At 45.2% G+C, this 18,879-nt stretch overlaps 1 protein-coding gene across 1 annotated transcript in view; it reads right to left on the bottom strand.

The window, feature by feature from the left end:
• LOC132834752 (creatine kinase U-type, mitochondrial) overlaps positions 1-9,204 on the bottom strand; it is a 38,977-nt gene extending 29,773 nt beyond the window's left edge. The window contains exon 1 of the mRNA XM_060853732.1: positions 9,058-9,204. The gene's annotated coding sequence lies outside the window, so the exon portion shown is untranslated. The remainder of the gene's footprint in view (positions 1-9,057) is intronic.
• Between the last annotated feature and the right edge of the window lie 9,675 nt (positions 9,205-18,879).

The raw sequence follows: 18,879 nt of genomic DNA, 5'->3' as shown, positions 1-18,879 counted from the left end.
ACTGGCACTGAATGCCAGCCTTGACACACACACACACAGACACACACACCACACACACATACCCACATACAGACACAGACACACACACAGACACACCGACACACACCCACACCCACACACACATACCCACATACAGACACAGACACACACACAGACACACACACCCATCTACCAGTGCACCACATCAAATAACTTTTTTTTTACTCGATTCGATGCTAATATGTCCTGGGTTCGCCTTCCCTGCGCGTTTCCAAAACGAATATAACTTGCCTCTTGTCACTTTAATCCTCTCATTAACCCCTTCTCCTCCCAATGAGCTCCTCCTGACCCCGCAGCGATCAATACCCGAGCATTTCCCCCCAGCCCTTTATGCACGCAGTAAGTTATTGCCAGCGGAATGTCGTTTGCAAATTTATAATCATTTAATTTGAATGCGTTGGTTTATTTGTTGTGTGGGTGCTACTCAAAGTACATTCCAAAAAAAGAGGAGCTGTGTAGTGGCAGCTTCAGGTCTGAAAAGCTCGAGGAGAGAGTGAGGACTGCAGATGCTGGAGATCAGAGCTGAAAATGTGTTGCTGGAAAAGCGCAGCAGGTCAGGCAGCATCCAAGGAGCAGGAGGAATCGATGTTTCGGGCATAAGCCCTTCTTCAGGAATGCTCAGTGAAGGTGGTGGTGAGCACCGCTCCCACCAGCCGAGCTTTCAGCACCGCGGCCTCTGGACAGCTCCCAGTGTCCGCCCACTGAGCTTCAATGTTCGGTTGGAGAGTTGTTCAAGAACGGTGAGCTTGTGGATAATATTCTCATCCCTCAGGCACAAACAAAGCCCCAGAAATTGCTGGAAAAGCTCAGCAGGTCTGGCAGTACCCGTGGGGAGAAATCAGAGCTAACGTTTCGGGTCGAGTGACCCTTCCTCGTAACCCTTTGTCTCTGATTTACAGCATCCGCAATTCTGTTGTGTTTTTTTTTCAGTCCTGCTAGACTGCGCCCTCCAACACACCGACACACATCTATACACTGGCACTCCTCAAACCAATCCTAACACTAACCCCCGACTCAAATCATCTCACGGTGAGGCGGTGAATCGTCCAACTAACGACAGGCGACTCCTTTAACTGGCGACTGTTCTATCTCCTCCAGATGCAATACAACAATTCACGGAAGTGACTGCCCCCACATGCTCTCTCCTCTTACCGACAACACAAGCTGAGTCAGGATAAAATACAGGACAACACGCCGGCCACCCTCAATCCCAAAACGTTACACCTCACCAGTACGCTCTCCGCCTGAGTGCATCGGTACTGCTGTCTTTCAATGCTCTGTACAACATGGGCCTGATATCCAATCGTTCCCTTCAACAGACACGAAGCTCTCCAGTTATTCAAAGCTCTGCAAATATACAAGTGATTCCCCCTAATAAAGGCCACATCATTTACCCGAACTCCCTCTCCTTCCCAGTGTCCTACACCACCCAAATATCCCCCCACTCCAATTTTATTTTCTGCCACTACCTCCTCCCAACACCAGCTGTGTCCACGCCGCAATGTGGAATATATACCGGCGTATAAGACCATAAGACTTATGGTCTTATGGTATGGAGTAATTGAGGTGAACAGCACAGGTATATTTAGGGGGAATGTAGATAAATATAAGAAGGAGAGAGAAATTCAAGGTAATACCGATGAATTTTAATGAAATAAGCTGGCAGGGGGTTGACCAGAAAGGCCGAATGGCCTTTGCTGCCTGTAGATCTTATGCTATTTTGTTGAAACCTAAGAGCAGGTAAAATGTAGGTTTTCATGCACCATTATATAACAATTAACCAACAACATTGACATTGCTCAATCTAAACACCTTACAAGATGAAGGCATTATCCATTCAGACTTAATGCCCATCCCATTTCAGAACACATTCACCTCAAGCCATTCAATGGCTTTCTCTCTTTTTCTATCTGCCTTAGTTGAGATGCAAAAATACCTCCATCCCAACATGGTAGGTCCTTAACTGCAAAGCGTTTTCTGCTAAATAATGACAGTCCACTTAGTCCCTTCCATCTTTCTTCACCTTGCCAGTCCTCCCATTATTCAATCATTACACAACACATCCATCAACTAACATACTCTACAGTCTAAAACAACAGCCACTGACACTTCGAGTGCCTTTCACATAACAAACCATTGCAAGTTGAGTGAGTGAGAGGCTCGGCCAAAGTGATAGATATTTTGGCAAGTATTAAGGGAAGAAAGAACATTAAAGAGGGGAAGAGGTTTATGGAGGGAATTCCTAAGTCAGGATTCAGGCAACCGAAGATATCTTCACTATTACTGGAGGGATTATAATGAGGAGTGCTTTTGAGACCAGATTTTGAGGAGTGCAGAGATTGTTCAGGATTGTTGAGTTGAAGGAGGTTACAGAGAAGGGGAAAGGGAATATTATGGAGTTCCTGATCATGTTGTACTCTCTCCCACAGGGCAGTGAAGATCAGATTTAACTTGGTGTGGAGTCTCCACCCCAGTAACAACTCTGCTGGAGCTATCCCTGATGTTGCATGAGGGGTGTCCTATAATCAAATAGGAACCAGGGCAGTTTGGTATCTAGTGAAGCTGTATGCTGTTTCTTTAAGCCTTCAAAGTTTGGACTGTTCCTTCTGTTTGATAAGGGATGGTATGCAATTGTCCTTATGTGTTGAATACCATTCAACTTTAGGAAATAATCAAATTCCTTGCTGGTAAACGATGGTCCATTATCTATGACCGACACCTCCGGCAGTCCATTTATTGCAAAAGATGCATGCAGTTTTTCTATCATCATCCCCGTATTTGATAAATGAAGACTGATAAATGGGACAACACATCTATCCTGGGACAGGCTAAGCAAAGACATGCCAGATAATTCCTAGAGGCCTGGCACTCCAACCACAACGCCATAAACAAACACATAGATGTAGATACCATCTATCAACCCCTCAGAAAACAAACAGGAAATGACATCACCACAAACCCCAGGAACCCCATCCAGGAGAAAGATATAAATAGAAAGCAGGAGATAACAGCTTCGCTTCACTTGGAGGTTGCCACTGATGATGTTACCTAGCCAGGTAATGAAATGTCTGGATATCAAACCTACAGCTCAGCGAGCAAACCTACCCCCTAAATGAAGACTACGCACATCCAGCCACTTTGAGTGGACGTCCACAATGGCTAAGAACATTGAGTCCATGAAAGGACCTACATAGTCGATGTGTAACTGAGTCCAGGGATTGCCTGGCCATTTCCATGGAGCTCCTGGCAGCAATTTTTGTCTTTGTTGGCACCTTGGCATTGCCTCACCAACGTGGCAATCTGCATCCAATTCTGGCCACCAGACATAACTTCTCACAATATCTCCACTTTGGAAGCCCCTGGACGACCCTGATGGAGTTCAACCAGTATCTGTCAGTGACCTTTGCTCATGACATTCACTCTGGCTCCCTGTAATAATATACCATCCTCTGATCTGATCCAAAATGATTCCAATTCTGGTTGTAATGGCCCCATTGCCATCAGCTGTTTCAGTTTTGCCAGCATTGCATCATTTTGTGTCCAAAGTCTAATTTTGTCAGCTGTGACTGGATTACAGGAGAAAGTGAGGATGGCAGACGCTGGAGATTAGAGTTGAAAAATGTGGTGCTGGAAAAGCACAGCCAGTCAGGCAGGAGCAGGAGAATGGACATTTTGAGCATAAGCCCTTTATCAGGAATGAGGCTAAATGGCCCGAGAGATAAATGGGAGGAGGGTGAGGCTGGGGGGACAAGGTAGCTGGGAATGTGATAGGTAGGTGAAGATAGGGTGAAGATGATAGGTCGGAGAGGAGGGTGGAGCAGAAAAGTGGGAAGGAAGATGGACAGGTAGGATAGTTCGAGAGAGTGGGTGCCGAGTTGGAAGGTTGGATCCGGGATAAAGTGGGAGGAAGGGAATTGAGGAAACTGGTCAAACCCACATTGATCCCGTGTAGTTGAGGGGTCCCAAGGTGGAAGATGAGACGTCCTTCCTCCAGGCATCAGGTGGTTAGGGTTTGGCGGTGGAGGAGGCGGAGTGCCTGCATGTCCTTGGTGGATTAGGTGGGGGAGTTAAAGTGTTTGGCCACATGGCAGTGGAGTTGTTTTGTGTGTGTGTCCCAGAGATGTTCTCTGAAATGTTCCAGAAGTTTGTGTCCTGTCTCCCCAATGTAGAGGAGACCACATCAGGAGCAATGGATACAGTAGATGATGTGTATGGAGGTGCAGGTAAATGTCTGTCAGATGTGAAAGGATCCTTTAGGGTCTTGGATGGAGGTGAGGGGGGATGTGGGGCACAGGTTTTGCACTCCCTGGGGTGCAAGAGGAAGGTGCTGGGAGGGGAGGGTGGGTTGGTGGGGGCATGGACCTGACAAGAGAGTAGCGGAGGGAATGGTCTCTCTGGAATGTGGATAAGGGGGGGAGAGAAATATATCCCTGCTGGTGGGATCTGTTTGTAGATGGCGTAAATGCAGAGGATGATGCGATGTGTACAGAGGTTAGTGGGGTGGAAGGTGAGGACCGGGGCGGGGGCAGTGTTCTGTCCTTTTTGCGATTGGAGGGGTGGGGTTCAAGGGCAGAAATGCAGGAAATGGAGGAGATGCACTGGAGGGCATTGTCGACCATGTGGGAGGGGCAATTGCGGTCTTTGAAGAAGGAGGCCTTCTGGGATGTTCATGGTGGAATTGATCCTCCTGGGAACAGATGCAGCAGAGGCAGAGGTGTTAGGAATAAGGGACAGCAGTTCTACAGTGGGCAGGGTTGGAGGGGGTGTAGTCCAGGTATCTGTGAGAGTCGGTGACTTGTAGAAGATGTCTGTGTTGAGTCAGTTGCTGGAAATGGAGATAGAGAGATCCAGGAAGGGAAGGGAGGGGTCGAGATGATCCAGGTAAACTTGAGGTCTCCTTGGGCCACAAGCCTCATTCCTGCTCGAAATGTTGATTCTCCTGCTCCTCAGATGCTGCCTGATCGACTATGCTTTTCCAGCACCACGCTTTTCGACCGTGACCAGAATATGTCCAGAAAATTTAAGAGACCATTATGGACTCTTCCAGTGGTGCACCTGTCATCAGTTTCCTGTGTCTGTCAGTGGGAGGCAGATAGATACATTCGCTTTTGCTACTTGGCCTTTCAGATGGTGTTCCAACTTGTAATTATACACACTTCGAATTCGAGCCCCCTGCTCAAATTGACCTGAAGCTATGGGTGGCATTGCCTTGGCCTTTTTGAGGAGACCTGACCAGGGTTTGAAGTCCATTATTATTACAGATTGATGCCCGGAAAGGTATTGGTGGCATTTCCTGACTCCAAACCTATCTTCTCTATCTGGATGTACTTACCCTCTGCATTAGCCAAAGGTTTGGATGCATACGCTATTGGGCGTTCCTCTCCATTGGACCAACTATAAGCTAATAACCACCATGATGCTGTACGGGGAGGCATCGCATGCCAATACCAAATCTCGCCTGGGATCATAATGTCTCAGCATCCTCGAGGATGATTAGATTAGATTACTTACAGTGTGGAAACAGGCCCTTCGGCCCAACAAGTCCACACCAACCTGCCACCCACCCATGCATTTACCCCTTACCTAACACTAGGGGCAATTTAGCATGGCCAATTCACCTGATCTGCACATCTTTGGACTGTGGGAGGAAACCGGAGCACCCAGAGGAAACCCACGCAGACACTGGGAGAATGTGCAAACTCCACACAGTCAGTCCCAGAGACCAGTCCCCACAGGTCTCTGGCACTGTGAGGCAGCAGTGCTAACCACTGTGCCACCATGCCATGATAGCTGACCCTTCACTTCCCTGAAAATTATGGCATGGCTACATAACCATTCCCAAGGGCGACCCCTTTTTAGAAGTTGGTGCAAAGGTGCAAGGATGGAGGCCGGTTATGTGTGAACTTTCCGTAATAATTCACCAGCACAAGTAAAGACCGAAACTCTGTTAGATACATGAGATCGGTGGCACTTTTGATTGCCCTCACGTTATCTTCCAACGGGTGTAATCCAGTCTTGTTGAAACTACTTTAGCCCAAGTAGTATGTCATCTTGTAAAATGGTGACTGGGGTAGTCTTTGTAAAATGTTCTTGATCACCCACTGAAAAGTTGGACAGGCTGATGATACCCCAAATGGCAGTCTCATTATTTGGTACAAACCCTTATGGATATTAATTGTAGCATACTTCTGGGAATCCTCATCTAACCACAATAGCAAGAACGCAAGGCCCATGTCCAGGTTCATGGAAGACAGATCCCCCCTCCCCACTCCCCCCCAACCCACCCACCACCACCTTTGTGTATAGGCCCTCTATGAGAGGGATTGGGTATTTATCCAGCTGTGAAAAGCAATTTACCATTTGTTTAAAATCCCCACAGCCCATCAGGCTTCACAGTCGGTATGACCGGTGCTGCCCACTTCTGGTTTGATGGTTCCTTCCCTTTCCAGCCTTCTGATTCCTGCCTCTACATTGGCCCCTGAGGCAAAGGGCCCCTGAGTGGGCCTTATTTCCTGGTCAAGATGCAAGGTGGCCTTGGCTGCTTTGATAGTTCCTCAACCTTCCTGAAAAATATCTGGGTATTTAATTAGGACATAACTCAGGCAGCCATTTTCTAACTGGAAAGGTGAATGTTTCTCAACCAATTTTGTCCCATCAAACTTGGGTCCAAGTCTTTTACTACAATCAGTGGTAACTGAACCAGTGTTTCTCATAAGAGACCAGAACGGAAGTAGTCCCCTTAATCTGTAAAGGTTCCCTGATATAGTCTGGTTGAGGTCTTGTGCAAACTTAAGGATTGGAGTCCAAAGTGAATTTTGTTAAAGACTGGTTCTGTAATCACTGTAATGGCCGTGCCAGTATCGATCTCCCTTTGAACTGGATGACCGGTTAATTTGATTATTTTGATTGATTCTGTTTGGATACTGCTAAGCAATTTAACTGATCCAAGCCAGATCTAGGTGGACTCTCTGAGGTGTACACTCTCCTGGATACCAGCTTATGAGTTTCCTGATTCAATTTAAGTCTAGTGGGACTGTTTTGCTGTCTCGGGTCTGCACACAGGCAGCAACTACAATGACTTGCTGGCCTCAATTCTGAAGAAAATTCTAACCATTTGGCCGGGGCCTGGCTTTGTTTTGGGGTTTTGCTGTGAGCTGATCTAGACTCCCTCTGTTCAGGATATGTTCTGAGTGAGGCTGTGCAATTGCCTTTTCTCAAGTGATGTTCCCCAAGCTCACTTTCCATTGGAATACCCTACAATTCTATAGCTCCACTTGCTGCATTTTCAAATGACAAAGCCAGTTGTAGTGCCTGTTTGAAGTCCAGTTGAGCTTCAGCTCGTAGGCGCGTGGACATGGTTACATCGTTCAACCCATTCTCGTTGTCATTGAAATTACTCCAGAGAGGCTGGCATCCCGTCACCAAGTCATCCCTTAGTTACACGTGGAAAGTCCTTGACTCAGGAACAGCCTTGTTAGAGTCAATTCCATGATGTCTTACACTCCTGCTGTTATCTGTCAGCCAGGGCTCCCTGATTGGACCAGGTTAACAAACCCAATCAGGGAACTCATATTGTATGAGACTCACAAGGCTGACCTCGTGACAGGAATAGGACAGTGGAGGTGGGGGTTGAGGATGGGGAGTTGGGGATGGAATACATGTAATGGGAGCTGAAGAGAGCCCTTTGACAGGATAGGCTTTGGTTGCTCCTTCGCTCAGGCAGGCACAGAGTATCTGAGGATCCATGAATCTGGGCCCTCTGGCCTGACTGTCTTCAAGCTCTTAAAGTGGCCCCACGAGCTGCTGGAAGCCGAGGCTGCCTGGACAATTCCTCAGCGAGTGGGCTAAAGAGCCAGTCAGCTCCTCACAGTACTCAGGCTGACAGTCTGGTCAGTCTTCACCTTTTCTTCTATAGAAATGGTTCATAGGTGGATGGAGTGAGGGAAGTTGCAGACCACTCAGTGAGCCCAGTCACCTCTGATAAATCTAGCCCTGGACTCTAACCTTCCACATTCCAGCAGCAATCATTTGTTCAGGAGGTGAAATCTTTGCAGTTTCAACTTTACTGTCAAACCTTTCGCAACATAACCGTTGAGCTGTACCACACTGTGCAAACAAAGGAGTGCCAGTTTGGATAGTTCCTTGCCAGTTCTCAGCCGCAAGCCAGCAATTTCTAGTTTTTAAATTCCCTACAGAGATTTATATAATCATGAGGGAATAGGTAAGCTGAATGGCATGTGTCTTTTCCCTGAGATGGAGGATTTCAAGACTAGACGGCATATTTTACAGTGAGAGGAGAAAAACTTAAAAATGACATGAGGGACAATGTTTTACACAGCGAGTGGTTCCTGTGTGGAATAAACTTCCCGAGGATGTGACAGATGCATTTAAAAGTTACAATGTTTAAAAGACATATTTGAATATGGAGTAAGCACACAAATAAACATTTGGAGGGATAAGGGCAAAGTGCCATGGGTGGAACTGGTTTAGTTTTGGAATACGACCAGCATGGACTGGTTGGACCAGAGAGTGTGTTTCCATGCTGTATGACTCTATGACATGATTTAAAATGCAATGAAAAATCGATATGACTTTTAAAAAATTGCCAAAGCTTCAGGAAGTTTAAACACATTAGTAAACCAGAAGAAAATAACCAGAAGAAAATATCTGTCAAATGGATTTTGAAGTTGATGTGTCAATTAATTTGGAATTAAAATGTTTACAAATATCTTACAACCCTAAAACATTAAAAATTAATGATAAAGCTTTGATTTCGTATGTTTCTCTCTTTCCCTTAATGTTTGAGTACAAGGAACAATAATGTTAAAAACATGAAGTAAATGTGGTAAACAAGGTACTTTGATTACAAAGCAGGTAGAATGTGATGAGAATTAAATGAATTTGAAAGTAACAATGTTCCAGTCAGAACACAACACCACAATAAGCTAAGGATCATCAGACAGAGGGTGTTTTAAGTTTTAAAAATAACTGACCGATTTAATTAAGATAATCTCTCACCTTAATCAATGTTGAGTCGCAGTTGCTGAGGTGGATAGAGTAAAGAATCGAGAGGATGAGAAAAATTGTTGAGGTGTTGCAACAACTTTGCTGTAACCTGATTGGATCCACATTACCAAATTCCCACAGGTAACCTATTTAATAGTGAAACTCTGTTGTTGTGACTGATGGAACAAGGAACCAACTTTGCTGACGTAAACTTTGTGGCTATAGGGAAGTTTGAATTTTTTTTATCAATAGGAATACGTAACAATACCCTTTCTGATCCTCCTTCCAAAAAGCTCTGCAAGCCAAGTTCTTTCAGCCTCAAGCCTTTGTATTTTCATTATTCTGTTGTACAAAGGAATACTTTAAAACTCTTTTCTGTTAGAATATTGCGTGCAATTCTGGTCTCCTTCCTATTGGAAAGATTTGTGAAACTTGAAAGGGTTCAGAAAAGATTTACAAGAATGTTGCCAGGGTTGGAAAATTTGAGCTATAGGGAGAGGCTGAAAAGGCTGGGGCTGTTTTCCCTGGAGCATCGGAGACTGAGGGGTGACCTTAAAGAGGTTTATAAAATCATGATAGGACAGGATAAATAGACAAGGTCTTTTCCTTGGGGTGGAGTAGTCCAGAACTAGAGGGCATAGGTTTAGGATGAGAGGGAAAAGATATAAAAGAGACCTAAGGGGCAACTTTTTCACACAGAGCGTGGTATATGTATGGAATGAGCTGCCAGAGGAAGTGGTGGAGGCTGGTACAATTGCAACATTTAAGAGGCATCTGGATAGGTATATGAATAGGAAGGGTTTGGAGGGATATGAACCGGGTGCTGGCAGATGGGTCTAGATTGGGTTGGGATATCTGGTCAGCATGGACGGGTTGGACCGAAGGGTCTGTTTCAATGCTGTACATCTTTATGACTCTATAATTGCAGATTGACCTGCATTCCATCAACTTCAAAATCAATAATTTAACAGGAGTCCTCTGATGGATTCTATGTAATTTACACTGTGCTCAGACAAGCTAAAGGTTTGCTAATTTAGAATTAACTGATGTTGCACCTCACTGAGGTAGCGCACTGGAAACCAAGCCTCACTATTCCTGGGGTCATCACTGAAGTTAAAAATTTTAAAAAGCACATAAAGTTTCCCAATTGATGATCATTTTAGACCCAGGTTTACAGAAAGCCTAATCCTGAGGTATCTGTGCCTAACAAGGGTTACTATTTGTTATAAGTAAATAGATTTTAGCTACAGATAAATGATTATGAACAATCCATATAGACTCTGCTAGTTATACCTCTAATCCTCCTATAACTCACTCCTATATTCATACCGAAAATAGAACATACAACAGAGAACAAGAACCATAGTTTGATTAGAGATAGTCAGCATGGCTTTGTGAGGGGTAGGCCATGCCTCACAAACCTTATTGAATTCTGTAAGGATGTGACAAAAAAACAATGATGAAGGTAGAGCAGTGATGTGGTGTACCTGGATTTTAGTGAGGCATTTTATAAGGTTTCCCATGATAGGCTTATTCAGAAAGTAAGCAGGCATGGGATAGAGGGAAATCTGGCTGTCTGGATACAGAATTGGCTCACCCATAGAAGACAGAGGTTGGTGGTAGATGGAGAGTATTCAGCCTGGAACTCAGTCACCAGTGGTGTTCCGCAAGGATCTGTTCTTGGGACCTTTGCTCTTTGTGATTTTTATAAATGACTTGGATGAGGATGTGGAAGGATGGGTGAGTAAGTTTGCCAATGACACAAAAGTTGGTGGAATTACAGATAGTGTGGATGGCTGTTGTAAGTTGACAGGATGCAGAACTGGGCTGAGAATGATTTGGAGATTCCAGTGTTGGACTGGGGTGTACAAAGTTAAAAATCACACAACACCAGGTTATAGTCCAACAGTGAAAGCTAGTGCTTCCAATTAAACCTGTTGGACTATACCCTGATGTTGTGTGATTTTTAACTTTGACTGAGAAGAGGCAGATGGAGTTCAACCTGGAAAAGTGTGAAGTGATTCACTTTGGAAGGTTGAAGTAGAATGCAGAATACAGAGTTAAAGGCAGGATTCTTGGCAGTGTGGAGGAACAGAGGGATCTTGGAGTCCATGTACGTAGATCCCTCAAAGTTGCCACCCGAGTTGATAGGGTTGTTAAGAAGGAGTATGGTATGTTGGTTTTCATTAACAGGGTGCTTGAGTTTAAGAGCCACAAGGTTATGCTGCAGCACTATAAAGCCCAAGTTAGACCACACTTGGAATATGGTGTTCAGTTCTGGTCACGTCATTATAGGAAAGATGTGGAAGCTTTAGAGAGAGTGCAGAGGAGATTTCCCAGGATGTTGCCTGGACTGGAGGGCATGTCTTATGAAGAAATGTTGAGGGAGCTAGGGCTTTTCTTATTGGAGTGAAAAAGGATGAGAGGCGATTTGATCAAGGTGTCCACGATGATGAGAGGCATTGGTAGAACGGATAGCCAGAGACTTTTTCCCAGGGTAGATATGGCTATCACAAAGGGGCATAATTTTAAGATGATTGGAGGAAGGTTTAGGGGCGATGTCAGAGGTAGGTTCTTTACACAGAGAGTGGTGCGTGTGTGGAATGCACTGCCAGCGGTGGTAATAGAGTTAGATACATTAGAGGCATTTAAACAAATCTTGGATAGGCACATGGAAGATAGTAAAATGAAGGGTGTATAGGTTAGTCTGATCTTAGAGTGGGATAAAAGGCTGATACAACATTGAGGCCCAAAACGCCTGTACTGTTCCATGTTCTATAAAAGCTAATTTGTTTGAATTTGCATGAGTTTATTCCATAATTTGTGCCCCTAACAAACATCTTGACCTTCTCTCACTTAATGTGTTCTCCCCTGAAATTGGAATTATTGTGTTTTAGATTGTGTCATCTGGAAGGGCAATGGGAACAGATTCAATCAGACCTTCCAAAAGGGAATGGGCTAAATATGTGACAAGGCTAAATATTGTGGGCTATGCAGAAAGAGCAGAGAGAGTGGGACTGATTGAATGATTCTGTCAAACAGCTGGTGCAGGTATGATGGACCAAATGGCCTCCATTTTTGTTTGAAGTCTTTCTTAAGCTCAGAAGGATAGAGCTCAAGTGTAATACCTGAGTCACCTCCACAAATGGGATTGACCAATTCAATAGGGTCCGAGATTGAACCGGAATCTCCTGCTTCCCATGACTGGGCACCACATCCAGCATGACCCACAGAAACCATCAGGGTGTTGAATTATGTGTTTAGAATGTGAAATTCCACCAGGTTTACAATAAATTGTTTTAAAATAGAACTGAAAGAATTTTCCTTTTCTTTAGGAAAGGCAGAGCTTCTTGTTGTATTTACAAAGTAGGTGAGGGTGTGCATATTACAATCTTTGCATACCAGATGTACTTTGACCCTGAGTATACAATTTTATCACCCTTTCAACTATGGAGTAATCCATTTTACCACTGCCATATTGTTTGTCTTTGTAGATTTTATTTTACTTATTGTAGGTTCCCTGTATTCTTAAATTTCACCCACTCATTGATCCTGGCCTTGCCAACCTCGGGTCATCTCCAGCGTATGAGTTCTGAGCAAAAGTCAAATCAGACTTGAAGCATTAATTCTGTTTCTCTCTCCCAAATTCTGTTAGACCTGCTGGGTTTCTGCTTTGATTTCAGTAATTCGGAAAGTATTCCCTGCAGTAAAAACACTTCAAGCCTGAAGATGTGTGTATTTCCCCGAGTTCACCTGTCAGTTGGGGGCTCTTAACCAATTAAGTTTGTTTGGAAAGTGGGAGCTCTGAAAAAAACATTTTAGTTTCAGGAACAGTAGAGTGCAGAAGACCAGGCTAACTCGTCACACGCCTGTTACTAGTACACTGTGGAAAATAAAAGCTCCTGCAGAATTTTGTCACATGAATGATAATTGAGAACAGAGCTCCAGAACAGATTCTTAGGAAGCTAGACAGGGTGGATGCAGACAGGCTGTTAGAGTCGGGGAGAAGAGGACATAATCTCAGAGTAAGGGGTTGCTCGGTTATGACAGAGATGAGGAGCAGAGGGTTGTGAATCTGTGGAATAATTTTACCATAGAGGGCTGTAGAGGCTGGGTCACTATGTACATTCAAGACTAAAATAGATTTTTAATCAGTAATGGAATCAAGTGTTATTGGGAAAATGCAGGAAGGTGGAGTTGAAGAATATCAGATCGATCACGATCATATTGAATGGTGGATTATGTTGATACGCTGAATGGTCTACATCTGCTTTTATATCTTATGGTTATCAAATTCATGAGAGAAGTTGTGATTGAAGTGTGCTATTTGATGGATAGAGACCTATCTCTGACTCGGATTTCCAAATGTATTGCCCATCTCTTACCAATTTGTGATCTCTTAAAAAGATCAAGATGAAAACCTAACTCAAATGTTGTTTAAATAATGCATTTAATCCCTTATTTACGTTCTGCTTTGGACTAATATTTAAGCCTTTTCTCCCTCTCTGTCTTGAACATACTGATTCTGGCTGGAATGCATTTCAGATAGGTGGCAAATGGAGTTCAATGTCGCTAAGTGCGAAGTGATTCACTTTGGTAAGACTAACAAGAAGATGGAGTACTGGGCTAATGGTCGGATACTTGGTAGTGTGGATGAGCAGAGGGATCTTGGTGTCCATGTACACAGATCTCTGAAAGTTGCCACCCAGGTAAATAGGGCTGTGAAGAAGGCATATGGCGTGCTGGCTTTTATTGGTAGAGGAATTGAGTTCCAGAGTCCTGAGGTCATGTTGCAGTTGTATAAGACTCTGGTGCGGCCGCATCTGGAGTATTGTGTGCAGTTTTGGTCGCCATACTATAGGAAGGATGTGGAGGCACTGGAACGGGTGCAGAGGAGGTTTACCAGGATGTTGCCTGGCATGGTAGGAAGATCGTATGAGGAAAGGCTGTGGCACTTGGGGCTGTTTTCATTGGAGAAAAGAAGGTTTAGGGGTGACTTGATAGAGGTGTACAAGATGATTAGGGGTTTAGATAGGGTTGACCATGAGAACCTTTTTCCACGTATGGAGTCAGATATTACGAGGGGGCATAGCTTTAAATTAAGGGGTGGTAGATATAGGACAGATGTTAGGGGTAGATTCTTTACTCAGCGAGTCATGAGTTCATGGAATGCCCTGCCAGTAACAGTGGTGGGCTCTCCCTCTTTATGGTCATTTAAACGGGCAGTGGATAGGCATATGGAGGATAGTGGGCTAGTGTAGGTTTGGTGGGCTTGGATCAGCGCAACATCGAGGGCCGAAGGGCCTGTACTGCGCTGTATTTTTCTATGTTCTATGTTCTATGTCCATTCGTTCGTTGCTCCACTGCTATCTCATAGGATCTTATCAAATGTGGCCCGAGAGATGGTGCAGGGATGGGTCAAAAATACAGCAAATTTAACAAAAATGATCACTGCACCTGATTCCATCAGTATCTCAAAGGGCAGCCCAGGGTACTGAAGGATGTGGAAGCTTTGGAGAGGTATTTAAAAGGTTTACCAGGATGTTGCCAGGTATGGGGGATTTTGGCTACGAAGAAAGGTTGGAAAGACTGGGTTTGTTTTCACTGGACCACAGGAGGTTGAGAGGCTACCTGAACGAAGTTTGTTAGGTTGTGAATGGCATGGATAGAGTGAAAAGAATGAGGCTGTTTCCCAAGGTAGAGGGGACAATTACTAGGGGACACAGGTTCAAGGTGCGAGGGGTAAGTTTAAAAGAGATGTGAGAGGCAAGGATGGTGAGTAGCTGGAACATGCTGCCGGAGGAGATGGTGGAAGCAGACTCAATAGCAACGTCCAAGAAACACCTGTACAGACACATGCACAGGTAGAGAATAGAGGAATCCTGTAAGAGAAGACAGGTTTATTATGGAAGGGCAAAATATGTTGACACAGGCTTGAAGGGCTGAATGGCCTGTTGCTATGCTGTTTTGTTCTTTGGAGATACAGAATGTCAGTTGGAGCACCTGAGGTGAGGTTAAACAGGTAAATTCCGGGCTTTCTTCATTGAGCATTCCCAGTCAGGATGCTGCCTTCTGCAGATACCAGGCACAGGAACCCAGGCGGCTTAATATTCTCTCTCACCTCGACCAATGGCAAGTGTCTGCCCCCACCTTAAAGGGATCAGTCAGCGGGATATATCAGGCACTGGACTGTGTCTTCAGCTGGACAGTTGCTTGTCCATTTAAACCAGCCTTCGTCAAAGTCTGACCAGTTTGTCTAACTGGTTTTGCACTTTAATCACGTTCAGCTTCATTTCCCAGGTGCCAGCCTTCACCGTGATACCTGATAAGATAAGGGGGCAGTTTGTTTGGAAAGTATCATAGAAACACAACCCAAGCCTTTGTAACTGACTACAGGCTACACAATGGGAGCTGTAAATGCTTCATGAGGTGTGCCAGGTACCAAGGTCACAATTTAGGAACTTCTATTTGAACAGTTCTAGCCTCTCTGATTCCAGAATTGTCCTGCCCCTTCCAGGCTGGCTTTCACTAAACAGTAAACACCCAAGTATTTCTCAACTCAGTAATTAAACTATTCAAATAAATGATGGTAATGCATAGTTTTATCCTCAGTTCTGGATTTGACACCCCGGATATTTTTTTTCCTGAGCTGTCGAAATATATGGGCAATTGTGATGATTTCTTCAGGGAGATTGACAGGCTGGGAAACCTTTAATCACTTACACTGTAGAGCCAGGAACAAGATGCTGGTCAAAGCGCTTCTTCTCTCAGAGACTGTTAACAAGTGATAAGGCATAGCCGACTTCTTGAAGAGGCACCTCATTGGTCTTACACATTGTTCATCTTCACCACATTGGAACTGCAGGTTCCATCATCCCAGAGTCCATCTCTGCTGTAGGTCTGGAGTCACACGTAGGCCAGACCAGGTAAGGATGGCAGTTTCCTTCCCAGAAGGCCTATTGAACAAGATGGGTGTGTTTGACAATTGACAATGGTTTCATGGTCATTAGTAGAATCGTAATTCCAGATTTTGTTTTACTGAATCCAGCTGCCATGGCAGGATTTGAAACCAAGTCCACAGAACATAAGCTGCATTTCTTGGATAAATAGTCAGAGAGAATACCACGAGGTATCACCTCCACTGAGATGCCAGGTTTGTGACTATATTTGGGACTGTAGTTGGGACACTGGGCTGATGCCAGATTTGTGACTGTAGTTGGGACTGTGGGGTGAGTCCAGGATTGAGACTGCACTTGGGACTGTGGCCTGTTGCCAGGTTTGTGACTGTATTTGGGACTGTGGGTGAGGCCAGGTTTTTGACTGTATCTGGGACTCTGGGCTGATTTCAGGTTTGTGACTGTAGTTGGGACTCTGGGCAGCTGCCAGGTTTGTGACTGTAGTTGGGACTCTGGGCAGCTGCCAGGTTTGTGACTGTAGTTGGGACTATGCGGTGAGGCCATGTTTGTGACTGTAGTTATGAGTCTGGGATGATGCCAGGTTTATGACTGTAGTTGGGACTGTGGAAAGTTGCCAGGTTTGTGACTGTAGTTGGGACACTGGGCTGATGCCAGGTTTGTGACTGTAGTTGGGACACTGGGCTGATGCCAGGTTTGTGACTGTAGTTGGGACCGTGGGAAGTTGCCAGGTTTGTGACTGTATTTGGTACCATGGGCTGATGCCAGGTTTGTGACTGTATTTGGGACTGTGGGTGAGACCTCGTTTTTGACTGTATCTGGGACTCTGGGCTGATTTCAGGTTTGTGACTGTAGTTGGGACACTGGGCTGATGCCAGGTTTGTGACTGTAGTTGGGACTGTGGGAAGTTGCCAGGTTTGTGACTGTATTTGGTATCATGGACTGATGCCAGGTTTGTGACTGTACTTGGGACTGTGGGTGAGACCTCGTTTTTGACTGTATCTGGGACTCTGGGCTGATTTCAGGTTTGTGACTGTAGTTGGGACACTGGGCTGATGCCAGGTTTGTGACTGTAGTTGGTTCTGTGGGGTGAGGCCAGGTTTGTGACTGTGTTTCAGACTCTGGAGTGATGCAAGGTTCGTGACTGTAGTTGGGACTGTGCGGTGAGGCCATGTTTGTGACTGTAGTTATGAGTCTGGGATGATGCCAGGTTTATGACTGTAGTTGGGACTGTGGAAAGTTGCCAGGTTTGTGACTGTAGTTGGGAACTGGGATGATGCCAGGTTTGTGACCGTGGTTGGGTCTGCGGGGTGAGGCCAGGTTTGTGACTGTATTTGTGACACTGGGATGATGCCAGGTTTGTGACTGTATGTGGGACTCTGGGTTGATGCCAGGTTTGTGACTGTATTTCAGACTCTGAAGTGTTGCCAGGTTTGTGATTGTAGTTGGGCCTCTGGGCTGTTGCGAGGTTTGTGACTGTAGTTGGGACTCTGGTGTGATGCCAGTTTTGTGACTGTATCTGGGATTCTGGGCTGATGCCAGGTTTGTGACTCGAGTTGCCACTGTGGAGTGAGGCCATGTTTGTGACTGTAGTTGGGATTCTGGTAAGATGCTGGGTTTGTGATTGTATCTGGGACTCTGAGCTGATGCCAGGTTTGTGACTGTATTTGGGATTTGGGGTGATGCCAGATTTGTGACTGTATTAGGGATTCTGGCCTGATACCAGGTTTGTGACTCGTTGGGACTCTGGGCGGTTGCCAAGTTTGTGACTGTAGTTGGGTCTATGGGAAGTTGCCAGGTTTGTGACTGTATTTGGAACTCTGGGCTGATGCCAGGTTTGTGACTGTAGTTGGGTCTATGGGAAGTTGCCAGGTTTGTGACTGTAGTTGAGACTGTGGGGTGATGCCAGGTTTGTGACTGTAGTTGGGACACTGGGCTGATGCCAGGCTTGTGACTGTATTTGGGACTCTGGAATGATGCCAGGTTTGTGACTGTATTTGGGACTATGGGAAGTTGCCAGGTTTGTGACTGTAGTTGGGACTGTGAGAAGTTGCCAGGTTTGTAACTGTATTTGGGACTGAGAGCTGATGCCAGGTTTGTGACTGGAGTTGGGTCTGTGGGGTGAGGCCATGTCTGTGACTGTAGTTGGGACTCTGGTATGATGCCAGGTTTGTGACTGTAGTTGGGTCTGTGGGGTGAGGCCATGTCTGTGACTGTAGTTGGGATTCTGGTATGATGCCAGGTTTGTGACTGTAGTTGGGTCTGTGGGGTGAGGCCATGTCTGTGACTGTAGTTGGGACTCTGTTATGATGCCAGGTTTGTGACTGTAGTTGCGACTCTGGGCTGACGCCAAGTCAGTTACCATGCAGTTACCACTCCTAGCCACTAAGCAGCAGTGGCACTGTTTAACCAAGTCGCAGGTGCAGATTGACAGGTGACATCACAACATGGCCCCACCCATCCCCACACGAAGTTCCCCGGATGCTCTCAGGTTTGGGTGTCATGCTGACACCACGCAACTTCCGGTGTCAGGTTCGGTTGGCTGTGAGTTTTAAAAGGTGACATTGTCTGAGCTAAGCTGTCACCTTTTCTTCTATAAAACCTTGCTATCTCTGGAATATCACTCATAAGAAGTTCTGGGATTTACGTAATAATGAATCAAAACCTGCAACCCATTCTAAGTGATTAAAGACTTAACAGCAATCTAGGTTCATTCAATACATCACCTCAATTGTTTGACACTTTGATCTTTTACTATAAATTCTGTGTCCTATGATCCACTAGCTACCTGACAAAGGAGCAGCACTCTGAAAGCTAGTGCTTCCAATTAAAGCTGTTGGACCATAACCTGGTGTTTTAACTTTGTCCACCCCAGTCCAACACCGGCACCTCCACATCATACTTATTGGTCGTTTAGGAA

This window comes from Hemiscyllium ocellatum, chromosome 42 (assembly GCF_020745735.1).
Source record: "Hemiscyllium ocellatum isolate sHemOce1 chromosome 42, sHemOce1.pat.X.cur, whole genome shotgun sequence".
In the NCBI taxonomy this organism is placed as follows: domain Eukaryota; kingdom Metazoa; phylum Chordata; class Chondrichthyes; order Orectolobiformes; family Hemiscylliidae; genus Hemiscyllium; species Hemiscyllium ocellatum.
The sequence above is the reverse complement of the archived record's forward strand: the minus strand, read 5'-3'. Positions and strand labels throughout refer to the sequence as shown.